This window comes from Mustela erminea, chromosome 1 (assembly GCF_009829155.1).
Source record: "Mustela erminea isolate mMusErm1 chromosome 1, mMusErm1.Pri, whole genome shotgun sequence".
NCBI classification, from domain to species: domain Eukaryota; kingdom Metazoa; phylum Chordata; class Mammalia; order Carnivora; family Mustelidae; genus Mustela; species Mustela erminea.
Genome location: NC_045614.1, coordinates 216,298,480 through 216,311,110, shown reverse-complemented (window position 1 = coordinate 216,311,110; position 12,631 = coordinate 216,298,480). Strand labels below are relative to the sequence as shown.

General features: G+C 56.1%; 1 protein-coding gene and 1 long non-coding RNA gene across 3 annotated transcripts in view; one reads left to right on the top strand and one right to left on the bottom strand.

The window, feature by feature from the left end:
* MX1 (MX dynamin like GTPase 1) overlaps nucleotides 1–3,802 on the bottom strand; it is a 30,328-nt gene extending 26,526 nt beyond the window's left edge. For both annotated transcript variants that reach the window (XM_032355507.1, XM_032355513.1), the window contains exons 1-2: nucleotides 3,778–3,802; nucleotides 63–143 (exon numbers count right to left, since the gene is read on the bottom strand). The gene's annotated coding sequence lies outside the window, so the exon portion shown is untranslated. The remainder of the gene's footprint in view (nucleotides 1–62; nucleotides 144–3,777) is intronic.
* Nucleotides 3,803–5,508: 1,706 nt separating this feature from the next.
* On the top strand, nucleotides 5,509–8,548 carry LOC116597655. Its single transcript, XR_004288723.1, has 3 exons — nucleotides 5,509–5,858; nucleotides 6,954–7,122; nucleotides 7,764–8,548. It is a non-coding gene; the product is annotated as an uncharacterized LOC116597655 (long non-coding RNA).
* The last annotated feature ends 4,083 nt before the right edge of the window (nucleotides 8,549–12,631 follow it).

Below are 12,631 nucleotides of genomic sequence, written 5' to 3'. Positions count from 1 at the left end.
TAAGTGAAAAATTTTCCATAACTTGAAATAAATGTTATGAAAAATAAAAAGCACCTGCTTACCTCCAATACACCTCCCTTTTAACTTGACGACGTATCGCTGACTAGTTGAGGCAGAAACGCAGAGTCGTTCTCCCACACCTCCTTGAAATCATGCAAATTTTACAAATTAGACCACAAATGGGTGAATAAACGTGAGTGCTCATCAAGGGAAGGTCCCCTGGCAGACAACGGTGTGCAGGGGACGCGCATTGAGGCAAGGCCATAGTTCTCGGAATCCTTTTGGTAAATCTTAAATATTTTAGTTCTAAGATAGATGCATAAGGCAGAGAGCCTTACCGTAAATTTACTGCCCGAATCAATGATTTTTTTTAAAAAAAGATTTTATTTATTTGACAGATATAGAGACAAGAGCACTAGTAGGCAGAGAGGCAGGCAGAGGGAGAGGAAGAAGGTGGCTCTCCATTAAGCAGGGAGTCAATCCCAGGACCCTGCTGGGATCATGACCTGAGCGGAAGGTAGCCGCTTAACTGACTGAGCCACCCAGGCGCCCCCAAATCGTGACTTTTTTTCGGATGCTCTCTGTGCTTTTCTTCATGAGACCCTCGTCCAGGAGCTCTGCAGTCTTCCTTTAATTTGGGGGGTAGTTGAGGGGCGCCTGGAAGGTGCAGTCAGTTGGGTGACCAGCTCTTGGCTTCTGCTTGGGTCGTGATCTCGGGGTATGGGGATTGAGCCCGAGTGGGCTCCACAGCCAATGCGTGGGGTCTGTTTGAGATTCTCTCTGCCCCTCCTGCTCATGCTCTTGCTCTCAAATTAACAAACATAAATAAATAAATAAATCTTGGGGCAGTTGAGAGAACCAGGGAGGGAGGGGATGTGTTCCTTTTATCACAAGCAGGAGAAAGGTTTTTTGGAGAGCAGTCAATTGCAAAGAGTACTGATGGAATAGAGCAATCTGGAAGTGTATTTCCTTACCCACTTCCTCCCCCACCATGCCTTTGGAAATGCTCTGCGTGCTCAGGAGGTCCCGGATTGGGGCCCCAGGCTGAAGACCGCAGCTGCCTCAGTTGGCCCTCATGCACCCAGAGAGGTGGCATCGGTGGTCCCCAGGGCTTGCCCTGCCATGACCATGGGTTCAAATTTGGTGAATAGAGGATTTTGCGAATATATGCCCCTCCTCTGTGTCATATGATGACAATTCCTTGAACTCAAAGTCTTATCTGTACCTCTTAGATGTTTGCACCCTTTCAGAGGTCACCTCTGAAGATCAGTTTGGATCTCAGGAGCAGGGCGATCTCAGGAATTAAAGCCCGTTTCTTACTACCCATCACACTCAGCATCCCGCTACCGCTGTCAGACCGAACTGACTGCGTTCACCCATTTTGGCCTCGATGGAGTCAAGCTCTCAGCCCCAAACCGCTCATAAAATGTCCTGTGTTTACAGACAAGACTTCGGGGCGTTCTGAGGTAGACACGCCACCCCCACACCTCTGTCCACACTCATCTTCCTCACCCCCTAGCAGCCAGGACACCTCTTCTCTCACTGCCAGGTTTTGGGGCAGGAGGTAGAGAAACGAGCTAGGGCAGGTCTGTCAACACTCCATGTCCGCTGTTCACGGAGGCGGCTGTCCGCTGACCTGGCATTTTGGGTTCCAGAGGGTAGAAGTTTGCCAGCGGCTTCCAGACCTGGACACCATCCCCCAGCAGCGTCACTGGGGAATCTCTGTGGCAGGGAGTAGGGGTGGCCTCCAGGGTTGCTCAGTGTGTCACTTCCCTTGTGGGAAAGCCTCATATTAGGTCCAATCTCTAATTAGAACCACCTACCAGGGGTGCCTGGGTGGCTCAGTGGGTTAAAGCCTCTGCCTTCAGCTCAGGTCATGATCCAGGGTCCTGGGATCGAGCCCCGCATCGGGCTCTCTCCTCAGCAGGAAGCCTGCTCCCTCCCCCCTCCAACGCCTGCCTCTCTGCCTACTTGTGATCTCTGTCTGTCAAATAAATAAACAAAACCTTAAAAAAAAAAAAAAAACCTACCAATGCATCCTGCTGAATGCCTGATCCAAAGTCCGAAACTTGCCCAACAAAATTAAGTCCAGTCTTAAAAATAATCCTGGCAGAACTTAAATTTACTTCTTCTCTTGAGAGCGTTCTGCCTTCCAAAAACCCAGACATTTACTTTCTTTTCATTTCTTTTTTCTTTTCTTCTTCTTCTTTTTTTTTGGGGGGGGAGAATATCTAGTACATTAGACCTGATGTTCTCTGCCTAACCATGCTGAGCTCAGTGGCCGGAGGTGGGGGGAGGGAAGCCGGGAAGAAAATGGCGAGGGGGGTTGCTGTGCAGATGACAGGGGTGGCTGGCCATCCTGGCCAGCAGCTCTGCTCCAAAGTGGAAAGCTGACACAGTTAGACATTTTAGGAGCCATTTGGGAGTGACAGCTGGGGGCTAGCATCACTTGACCCTGCTTCTGACAAAAATCCGACTTAAAATTTGACCAGGTAATTCCGGGAATCCCACATGCACAGCTCAGAGGTCGTCTCTGGTGGGGAGTGCCGGTCTCAGAGCCTGGTTCCCTCTGCCAGGTCCCAAGATTGTCTTACCTTCCTCCGTTCTGGAAAATTAGCAGGTCCCCACCCCCTCAGGCCGACCCCACTGCACAAGCCACAGCAAAGGGAGACCCTGGGCAGCCTTCCACCCCCTGGGTTGGGGGTATGCTGGGCAGGGCACCTCGCCAGAAGCCTGGGTCCTCCCACCTGCCCCTCGGTCCCCGTGGGCGGCTCGGCTGCTCAGAACGCCCTCTAGCGCGGACCCTCCACTCTAGCCTCCCCGTGGCCCGCAGGTTAGCGCAGACCCTCATCTACGCAACCCCACTGTTGTCTTGCCTGGTTTGCATTCCTTAGCAACGTAAAACGTAACAAAATTAACACCTCACTTAAGTAGTGGGAGGCCAGAAGGGGTCTGTACCCTTCGTTCCCCCTCAGTCATGCCCAGGACTGTCAATTACACACCCCAACAGAAGAGAATCATCAATTCCGGCCGACCGGGAAGGAGGCTCACTGCGTCTCCTACAACAGATCGGCCACTCCTGCAACCCGGCCGACAGGCGCCTGCCACCACCCTGAAACCCTCGCATTTCTCCGGGGGACCTGGGGTCCGACAGCCCCTCCCAACCCCCTTCCAGAAAACAACGCTCCTGTCCTTTTGTTGGTGGGACGTGTCTGCACTTTGGCCAGAGCCTGTGTGTCCCGGATTGCAGATCTCGGCCATTCCGCCAATAAACCCAGTGTTGCTGGCAAAAATAAACGCTTATTTTGAGGGCTAATGGCAGGAAATATAAAAGAATCCAAGCGGTGGTCCTCCTTTGAGGTGGGCTTGCAGGCCCCGCAGCGGTGGATGTGAAACTTTCTTAGTGCGCACCCCTTGACTAGCTCCCTGGGAGACCCCCTTGGCCGCCATCCCCTCCGCCTGCCCACCTCCCCCAGCAGAAAAGCCCCCAGGTTTGGGCGGGTGGCAGTGGGGCGGGGGGGGGGGGCGTTTCTGATGAGTCATCAGGAGGCTTAGCAACCTGTTTGCTGGCGAGAAGCAGAATCAGGCGTGCTCGAGCCCAGCGCGCGCCTCCATCACGGCCATCATCAGCACCATCAGCGTGACCAGCTTCTGCAACCCCCCCCACCAGGGCGCTGGTCTCCGCAGCCATCCCCCTCCACCCCTACCACCCCCTCCCCCAGCTCGCTGGAAGGTGCCGGGACCCAGGGGTGGTCGACGCAGGAGAGCGACACTCACCGGTCCCCGCACAGCCGCGAGTGCCCCCGGCAGCCCCTCCGCTTTTATGCAGCGCCAGGCGCCGCCCCTCACTGCCCGCCCGCCCCCACCCCCGCCGCCGCCGCCGCGGCCGCCGCACAGAAACGAAACTCCCCTGGAAGCGAGGGAGGGGGGCCGGCGCGGCGCAGAAACGAAACCGAACGGCCCACCCCGCACGGCCTCCCCTCGACCGCCGGGTGCCTGTCCATCAGGGTCCCCCTGCGGCCTCCGCGCGGCGCCCCGGTTGCGCTCCAGCCCGTCCCCGGGCCGCGCCCTCGCATCCCTGGGAGCTGGAGGGAAATGCAGATTCTGGGGCCACGACCTGCGGAATCAGAAACTCAGGTGCGGGGCCTCGGAAGCCAGTTTGAGAAGTGCTGCCTTAGGAGCCGTGAGCCATCCAGAGCCGAAGGCAGCCGTGAACCTGGGCAGTCCCTTCATGTCTGGGCTTCGAGCAGGTGCACTAATCACTGGGGGTCTAGATTCCTGCCAGCGGTTCCTCTGGATCGTTCTGGGACCTGCAGGGACTCGCAAGCATCCTACGTCAGTGACCCACACCTGCCCCCCCACACTGCTCTCCCAGCCAACTTCCCCTCCCCATGCAGAAAGCTCTTATCCTTACAAATAAAAAAAAAATAATAAGTTATTTCACCACCACAGGATGGGTTTATTTGGGAACAGCACAAAAATTGTAAATCGGGACAAGCAAGCTACAGCAAAACCACAGGCAAGTGCAACAGACGAGGGGAACATTATGTTGTGGAGAAGATGGAGGCAGCTGGTTGGGGCGGTTTTGAACAGGAGTCTGCTGGAGAAAGGCAAGCATTGGGCCGATGGCGGCTTCTGGCTGGCTGAGTTGCGGGGTGGCCGATGGCTGGTGGGGGATGCACCCCGCTTCCCTGTGGGGCCGCGACGGATGGTTCTCACCTGCCGCAGAGTCTCCCACCGGGTCTGTGATTCACGACCATCCTGTCACCGACTCCCAGCGGCTCGGCTCCGCTATCAGCCTCCCCACCCAGCATCCGGAATCCACTTCCGCGAGCTCCTCTTTATTAATTTTCACTAGACCCGCGTCTCCCTCCCGGCCCACCTCCAGTCCTCTTTTGAGTCGGGCGCATCTGATTTCTCCAGGGTGGAGGCGGACGGAAGGTGGAACTGAGGACAAGCCGGCCCCAGGGCGGCCCTCTGTGGGTGGGGAGTACCATTCCCCTTTGGAAGGGGCGGGCCCCTGCCTCCATGCTCCTTAGCTCACTCAGAGTTGCAGACAACAAGCTCCCCAAAGACTGTGTTAGGAAGGGTCACTCCCGGTCCACTCACAAGCCCAGAACCCGCCTCAGCGCCAGGTCAGGGAAAGTGTTGGTGGGAGGGAAGGGGGCCGCACAACATAGCTGAGGTCCCCTTGCTCTGCAGGGCCCTGTGTTGGGGTCCTGGGGGGAGAACACAGGCTCCTCCCATCATCAGTGCGCGGACACGGGACAGTGTGAGCAGGCCCGAGAAGAGACAAGACGTGCCTCCGACCAACGACAGTACTTCTTCAAACACACGACTCTCTCCCCAGCCACACTTTGAGGAATGAACGAAATCAGACAGGACTTGGGGCATATATGACAACAAGGTGGAACGAGTTAATAATGCCAGGGTGAGGACCGGGGTTGGTGGGTGAGCTGTCTGCTGTGCAGACTGAAGGTGCAGCTGGCCCGGGGCTCTGGGTTGTACTGCCCTCTTCCTGTTGTTTCCTGGGTCCGTTCAAAGGCAGCTGACCAAAACACAGCATCCACAGGAAACGAAGGAGCACACAATCCCAGGGACGCCACTCCCTGCGGCCAGCGCCGTCACAGCTACCAAGCCCTGTCAGGTCTCGCTGGACCTTGTCCAACCCTCTCTTCACCTGCCGGGCCTGGCCCTGACCCGCCAAGGAAGGGCACGTTGGGGTTCATGGAGAGCCACGCACGCCCCCAGGCGCGACTCCCTATCTCCACACCGGTGGTGCGTTTTCTCAGCGCCCCAGGGAAGCTGCGGGGGCCGGCTTCCATGCGGCAGGGGGCCCCACAGCAGGGTGGGAGCAGGTAAGATATTCCGAAGGTGTGCCAGGCCTGTCCACGTCCAGCCTCACCTGGCTCAGTCCCACCCCCCCCAAGGTAACACCTTGCTCCCTACGCACAAGCCCTCCAGCTCAAGGGGCTCCTCCTCCTACCCCTGCGAGCTGAGCATTTTCTCAGCCCACAGGCTCCGCCGTCTTCCCCAGACCTAGTGCACCGGCTCCCGGAGAGCCCGGGTTCCCTCCCATCCCCAACCATGGCACGGAGCCTCATCACACTGCCTTGACCTCTGTGAACGCCGCCAGGCTGTCCGCAGGGCAGGCAGCACCAGGCCCTGCGATCTAGCAGAGTTCGCGGCCCACAGCATGATAGATGTTTCTAGAAAGAACTACCGGATGAATGATGGTGGGAGTCATCCAGCAGACAGGGCTCTCCGGTGACCCCGGGGAATTACCCCAAGCACCTGCTGCCCGACCTCGCGTTTCCTAGACAACTCGGCTTCAGTTTCGGTTTCCGTGCTTCTCGGACTGCAGAACGGGACGTCAGAGAGCGGGAGGAGGGGGCGAGGCCGGGGGCGGAGGGGGCGAGGCCGGGGAGGAGGGGCGGCGCCGGGAGGCGGGGAACGAGCGGAGTCGGAGGAGGAGGGGCGGCGCCGGGCGGACGAGGGGCGGCGACAGCTCAGGCTCTCAGACCCGGGCTCCTCCCGGATGTCCAGCTCTGCCGGGAAACGGTCCTGCGCGTGCCCCGGAGGGGCGGGGCCGGAGGGGAAGGGCCGGAGGGGGCGGGGCGGGACCGGAGGGGGCGGGGAGAGACCAGAGGCGGCAGGGGCGGGGCCGGAGGGGGAGGGCGGGGCCGGAGGGGGAGGGGCGGGCGGCTGGAGGCCCTCTGGCCGGGGCTCTTCCCCGACGTCCAGCTCTGCCTGGCGCGGTTTTGCCGGGGCCGGGGAAGGGGAGGGAGCAGTGTTGGGGAGGGGGTGTGGGCTGGTGGGGGCGGCGCTCGCGGGGCGTCCAGGCGGAAGGGCAGAGCAGTGCCCGAGGTCCCGCGCAGCGTCCCCTGCGTGCTGCCCGGAGCGCGAGCCCAGAGTGGGGAGCCTTTGGCCCGGTTTTGTTTTCTCCTCCGTAGACCCGAGTCATAGATTCGTGCTTCTCCAAGGAGAGGCCAGCGGCGTTGACATCACCTGGAAGCCGGTGAGACATGCAGGGTCTAGGGCCACCCCGAACCTCTGAATCAGTCTGCATTTTCAGGGGACTCTCCAGGCACCTTGTGAAAGCTTATTTTTCCGATTCGGGAGGTAGGAGCCCTCTGACCTGCCTTCCCAGGACTTTTCCCAAGGGCCTTCCCTTTTCTTTCTGCCAATTCTCAAATTCCAACCCAGGCTGTCTCCTTCCTCTGCCTGCAGCTGGGCTCAGTATTTCATACTATAGGATGTGGGATGCCTGGGTGGCTCAGTAGTTAAGCGTCTGCCTTCTGCTCAGGTCATGATCCCAGGGTCCTGGGATGGAGTCCCACATTGGACTCCCTGCTCAGTAAGAAGCCTGCTTCTCCCTCTCCCGCTCCCCCTGCTTGTGTTCCCTCTCTCACTGTGTCTCTGTCAAATAAATAAGTAAAATCTTAAAAAAAAAAAAAAAAACACAAGAAAAAAGTGGGATGCTTGCCTACTATGGAAAGTGGGCAGCCCATCTATAGTGTAGGAAGAGGAGAGGCCCTCACACAGTAGCTCTATTAAAAGTGCCATTCCTTGGCTGTGGAGCGTTCATGCCGTATTACTGGGCCGATTTCTTTACACAGAAGATCTCCAACAGAGCCAGACTCAAATAGCAAGGGAAGGCTCAGAGAAGTGGACCCCTTTGCCCCAAATCACCGACTTGTGAGAGATGGAGGCTCCTTTCCACGTTCTCATGAGCCTTCCTGTTCTCTGTGTCGCCTTTGCAGGCACCCGCCCGTCATCACTCATTGCTCCAAAAAGCATTTCTAAGACGTCTTCCGTGTTCAGGTACCATGATGGGAACAGATTTCCACACTGCCTGGCGTCCCACTCGGTTGGGCAGCTTTCAGAAAAACCCAGTCAATTCTACGGACCAAATGCCATCCCGATCCTGATAACCCAGAGCCCTTGCATTTGGGCTGCCGTGTTGTGCCAGTGGACCGACATGGCAAGGAACCCACGTCTCTGGCCACAGCCACCCGCAGACAGGCGAGGGAGCTTGGGGGCCGTGTTGGTTTCTCGCAGTTATGGTAACAAATTGCCACAAACTCGGTGGCTTAAAACAACAGACACTTACTCTCCTAGTTTTGAAGTCAGAAGCCCAAGGTCAGTTTCCCAGGGTCTGAAGTCACAGTGTTGACAGCGCCGTGCTCCCCTGACTCTGGACAGAGCGCTTCCCTTCACCTTATCCAGCTTCGAGAGCTGCGTTCCTTGCCTGTCTTGGCTCGGGGCTCCTTCCTCCTTCTCCAAAGCCAGCATCTTCCCATCGGCTCCTTCTTTGCGCTGACTTCCCTGTAGCCCCTCTTGCTCCTTCTCCCTCTCATGAGGACACCTGGGATGGCATCTGGTGCCCACCTGGATAATTTGGGGTCCTCTCCCCATCTCAAGGTGTGTAGCTTCCTCAGACCCATAGAGACCCTTTCTCCACTTCAAGTAGCTGCCCCTCACTCCGCCTTCTGGGGCGGCTGGGTGGCTCAGTCGGTTGAGCCTCTGACTCTTGATTTCAGCTCAGGTCATGATCTCAGAGTCATAAGTTCAAGCCCCATGTCCAGCTCTGCACTCAGCATGGTGTCTGCTTGAGATTCTCTCTCTCTCCCTCTGCCCCTCCACCTGCTCAAGGTGTACAAAGAAACAAAGTATTTTTTAAAAAATGAACACAGTAGCTGCTACCTGAGGAAGAAGGGCAAAGCTCGGAGAAGGCAAGGGCCTTCATTTGGGGCCTCCGAATTGCGACTCTGGGAGTGCATATTCCGGAGTAACCAGAAAAGTGTCCGGCTTGGATAGGGAAAGCAAGGGGGCTTTATGAGAAAGAAGGAGGCAGTCACATGATTCAGGAAAGGAAGAAAAAAACCCATGAATTCAGTGCTGACTGGCTGAGCCTCTTTCCATCACCAGCTGAAGGATTCTTTTCCCGCTGTCTTCAAACAAACGTATCCCTGGCTGCACTCATTAACTCTTCATCTTCCTAGAGTTCGTGTCATCAGTCTGTGGCCGAATGCCAGTCGTTTTATTGGATTTTATGATCAGCCCCTTGTAAAATGATTCTGGATTCCGACCCAGTTCAAGAGTTCATGAGCCGGGAGGTAAAATGGAGCCCCAGCACGGAGTCCCTCCTGCGCAGAGACTGTACGCGGTTCTGCTCAGTCACAGGTGCCAGGGATTAGGGCCCGGCTACCTGGGGGGCCGTTCCTCAGCCCATCACGAGGTCGGTCCTCCTGCCGGGCTAAGAGAGCAGGCGCCTGGCCTGCCCCTGGACTGGCTCCCTGAGACACGGCCGGGAGTCAGCGGCACCCGCTGAAGAACACATGAGTCCCTGATCCCAAGAAACCAAGACAGGAAATTTGGGGGGCTAGAGCTTGGGATACTTTGTTACATAATGATAGATAACTATCTGACTGTGTCACTGTGCATGCCGAAAGGGGCATCCTAGGGTCTCACAGGGCAGAAACAAGACGGAGATCCTGGAAAAGGGAAGGTGCCACAGGGTAAGGGAAGCTGGGAGAGACTGGCCGGACTCCCACGGTGGCCAGACCGTCTGTAAACGCGGTGCTCCCGCAGCCCCTGCCCAGAACCTGACCAGCCCAGGGAGCCGCCTGCTGTAAGTCGGACGTAGGAAGTCCGCAGGCTCTCTGCCAATGGTCCAGAAAGCTGAACAATAATCTTCATAACCATTAGCCCCCAATGACCAGGATTTGCTTAATAACTGATAGATTCCTTAATTTTTTTGGTCCCTGTTCCTGCTTTCAGACCAACCAGAGAAAGCCGAGAGTACACCCCAACACAGTCACATGGGATGTCTGCTTCTAGTTAGCCGGGCCCAGCCTCCCCGAGCCACAGCCCCCTCCAGGCTCGCGGGGAGCCTCCGTGTTTCCCCCCAATGAAGCCTGGCTGCTCCTCTCCCTGCCTGGGAGGCTCTGCCAGGACCTCAGTGATGGCGGCTGACCTCCCTGCAGTCGTCTGACTGAATAGCTTTGCTTCCCATTTGGCTGGTTTTCCTTTTGCACTTGTGAGGAGCAAAACCCCAGCCCCACAGGAGCCGCAGGGGAGGAAACCGTTGTGTGCATGTGTGTGCCTGCGTGTGCAAGAGTCAGCGACCCAGGTGGAAGAAACAAGAGCAGGGAACACATCTTTTTCTCCCATGTCTGGTTCCAGGAATGCTCCCGGTGGGTGTGGGGGCCAGTGTGGTGACACCCCAAAACTGGTTCCCCTTCCTCTGTCTGCCTCGCTGGACCACGTTTCCCAGTCTGCCTTGCAGTTGGGCACAGGCCAGCCCAAGACCTGCTCTTGAACGCGGGAGGGAGTGAGCTCCTGGGCTCCCGGGAACCTCCCTGCCGATCCCCTACCCCTTCTCTCCACACCTGCCGGTGGGTGCAGAGGGTCTGGCGGGGGCTTGAAGGCCCCGGGGATGGTGGGGCCCCAGGGACCACATGGCTCAGCACCCTGCTGGAGGGCCACAGGTGTCGGTGATGTGAGGGGAGCACCCTCGGGTGGTGTTCAGCTGCAGAGAGGAGGGGGTGCTTATTCTCATGGGAACAGGCCCGTTCTGCACCCAACTGGGAAGCCGGGTGCTGTGCTTCCCATTGTGGGTCCCCCAGAACTGTGTTCCTGTGCTAAGCCCAGGAGCCTGGGAACATGACCTCATTTGCAAGTAGGATCTCTATTGATGTCATTGAGTTATGGATCCCAAGATGAGGTTGTCCTGATTCAGCCTGATGACTGGGGTCTCTAGATGAGAAAGGAGACACAGAGAAGGCCGTTGAAGACCCGCAAGGACAGGGCAGGGACTGGGAGACGCAGCTGCCAGGCTCAGACTGCCCAGGACAGCTGCAGCTGGGGGGCAGGCTGGACACCTTCTCCCTCCGCTCCAGAAGGCTCCAACCCTGCCTGTGCCTTGACATCAGACCTCCAGCCTCCAGAGTGTGCGAGAACAGACTTCACCCGTGGAAGCCATACAGCTCGTGGTACTTTGCCACGGCAGCTCCAGGACTCAGCGACACCAAGCCTGGGCTCATTCCCTGCGTGCTCACACCTGGGCTTGGGGTCAGTCCCAAGGTGGCAAATGAGCGGCTTCGGCCAAGGCTCTGTGTGCGTGCACGTGTGCAGGCGTGTGCACATATGTGTGAAATGGGGAAGCTTTGAACATGCAAATAATGGAACAAATATTAATGATCAGACTTGCTTTTTCTCAGACTTTACTTTCACAACGGCGTTTACAATTTAAAGGTTAAGAAGGCCACAAACAAGGGAACAGGAGCCGTGGGTCTTCTCAGAGCTGCTACGTGACCCAACTCATAAAATGAGGGGGGAAATCCAAATTACAAAAGAAAAAAGAAAAGTAAAGGTTGCCAGAACTAAGATCAATATTTTCTCTTTCCTATGCTCTTTCCGTAACGGTTAGCTTCAATATTGCAAAGGTTCTTTAAAACCAGGGACGCTCCACTTTTGCCACTTCAAGATGGTGTCCGAAGACGAATCCCGCAAGATAACAAAATGAAAGACATCCAGATTGGAAAGGAAGAATTATGGTGATCTCTGTTCACAGAGGGTTCAAAGATTTAATGACTTTACAAATGGAAAACCACAAATATTCTGCCAACCCCCCCCCCCCCCACAAAACAAAAAAACAAAAAGCTGTTAGGACTAGTGCACAAACTGGAGAGTACCAAGATATGAACTGAAGAGTGAAAGTCCGTTGCGTTTCTGTAACCCTAACAATGAGTGGTCTGGAAAAGAAATGAAGAAAACCAGTTCCGCTTACAACAGCATCAAAAAGAATAAACAATTCGGGGATTAACCTAATCACGGAAATGAAAGACCCATACGCTCAGTGGATTAAGCCGCTGCCTTCGGCTCAAGTCATGATCTCAGGGTCCTGTGATCGAGTCCCGCGTGGGGCTCTCTGCTCAGCAGGGAGCCTGCTTTTCTCTCTCTCTCTCTGCCTCTCCATCTACTTGTGATCTCTGTCAAAAAAATAAAATCTTAAAAAAAAAAAAAAAGGCGACCACCAAGCGGGCGGGCGGCGCCTCTCTCTCTCTCTCTCTCTCAATGCCTGCCTCAATGATAATAACATTGCTCAAAGACGTTAAAGAAGACATAAATTAATGGAAAGACATCCCGTGTTCATGGATTGCAAGATTTCATATCGTTAAGATGCAGATATCCCCCAAAGTGACCTCCAGAGTCAGCACCGTCCCTGTCAATATCCCAATGACATTTTTGGTAGAGAGAGGAAAAGCCCACCCTAAGAGTCACGTACAATCTCAAGCTACCTCGAAGTGGGCAAAACCATCCTGAGAAAGAAAGAGGAAGTTAAGGATCCCCGCTTCCTGATTTCTAAACTGACTGTAAAGCTACTGTTACCAAAACACGGTGGTATTGGCCTAAACTCAGACACAGACCAGAGGACTTGAACAGAAAACCCAGAAATAAACACCTCCGCATACAGCCGGATGATGTTTGACTAGGGTGCTAAGACCAGTGGGGGAAGAGGGATGGTCTCTTCAACCACGGGTGCTGGGACCACGGGGCGTGTGTGTGCAAAACAATGAGGTCGGGCTCCTCTACCACCTTAGAGCAGCTGCCTCACAGAGTATCA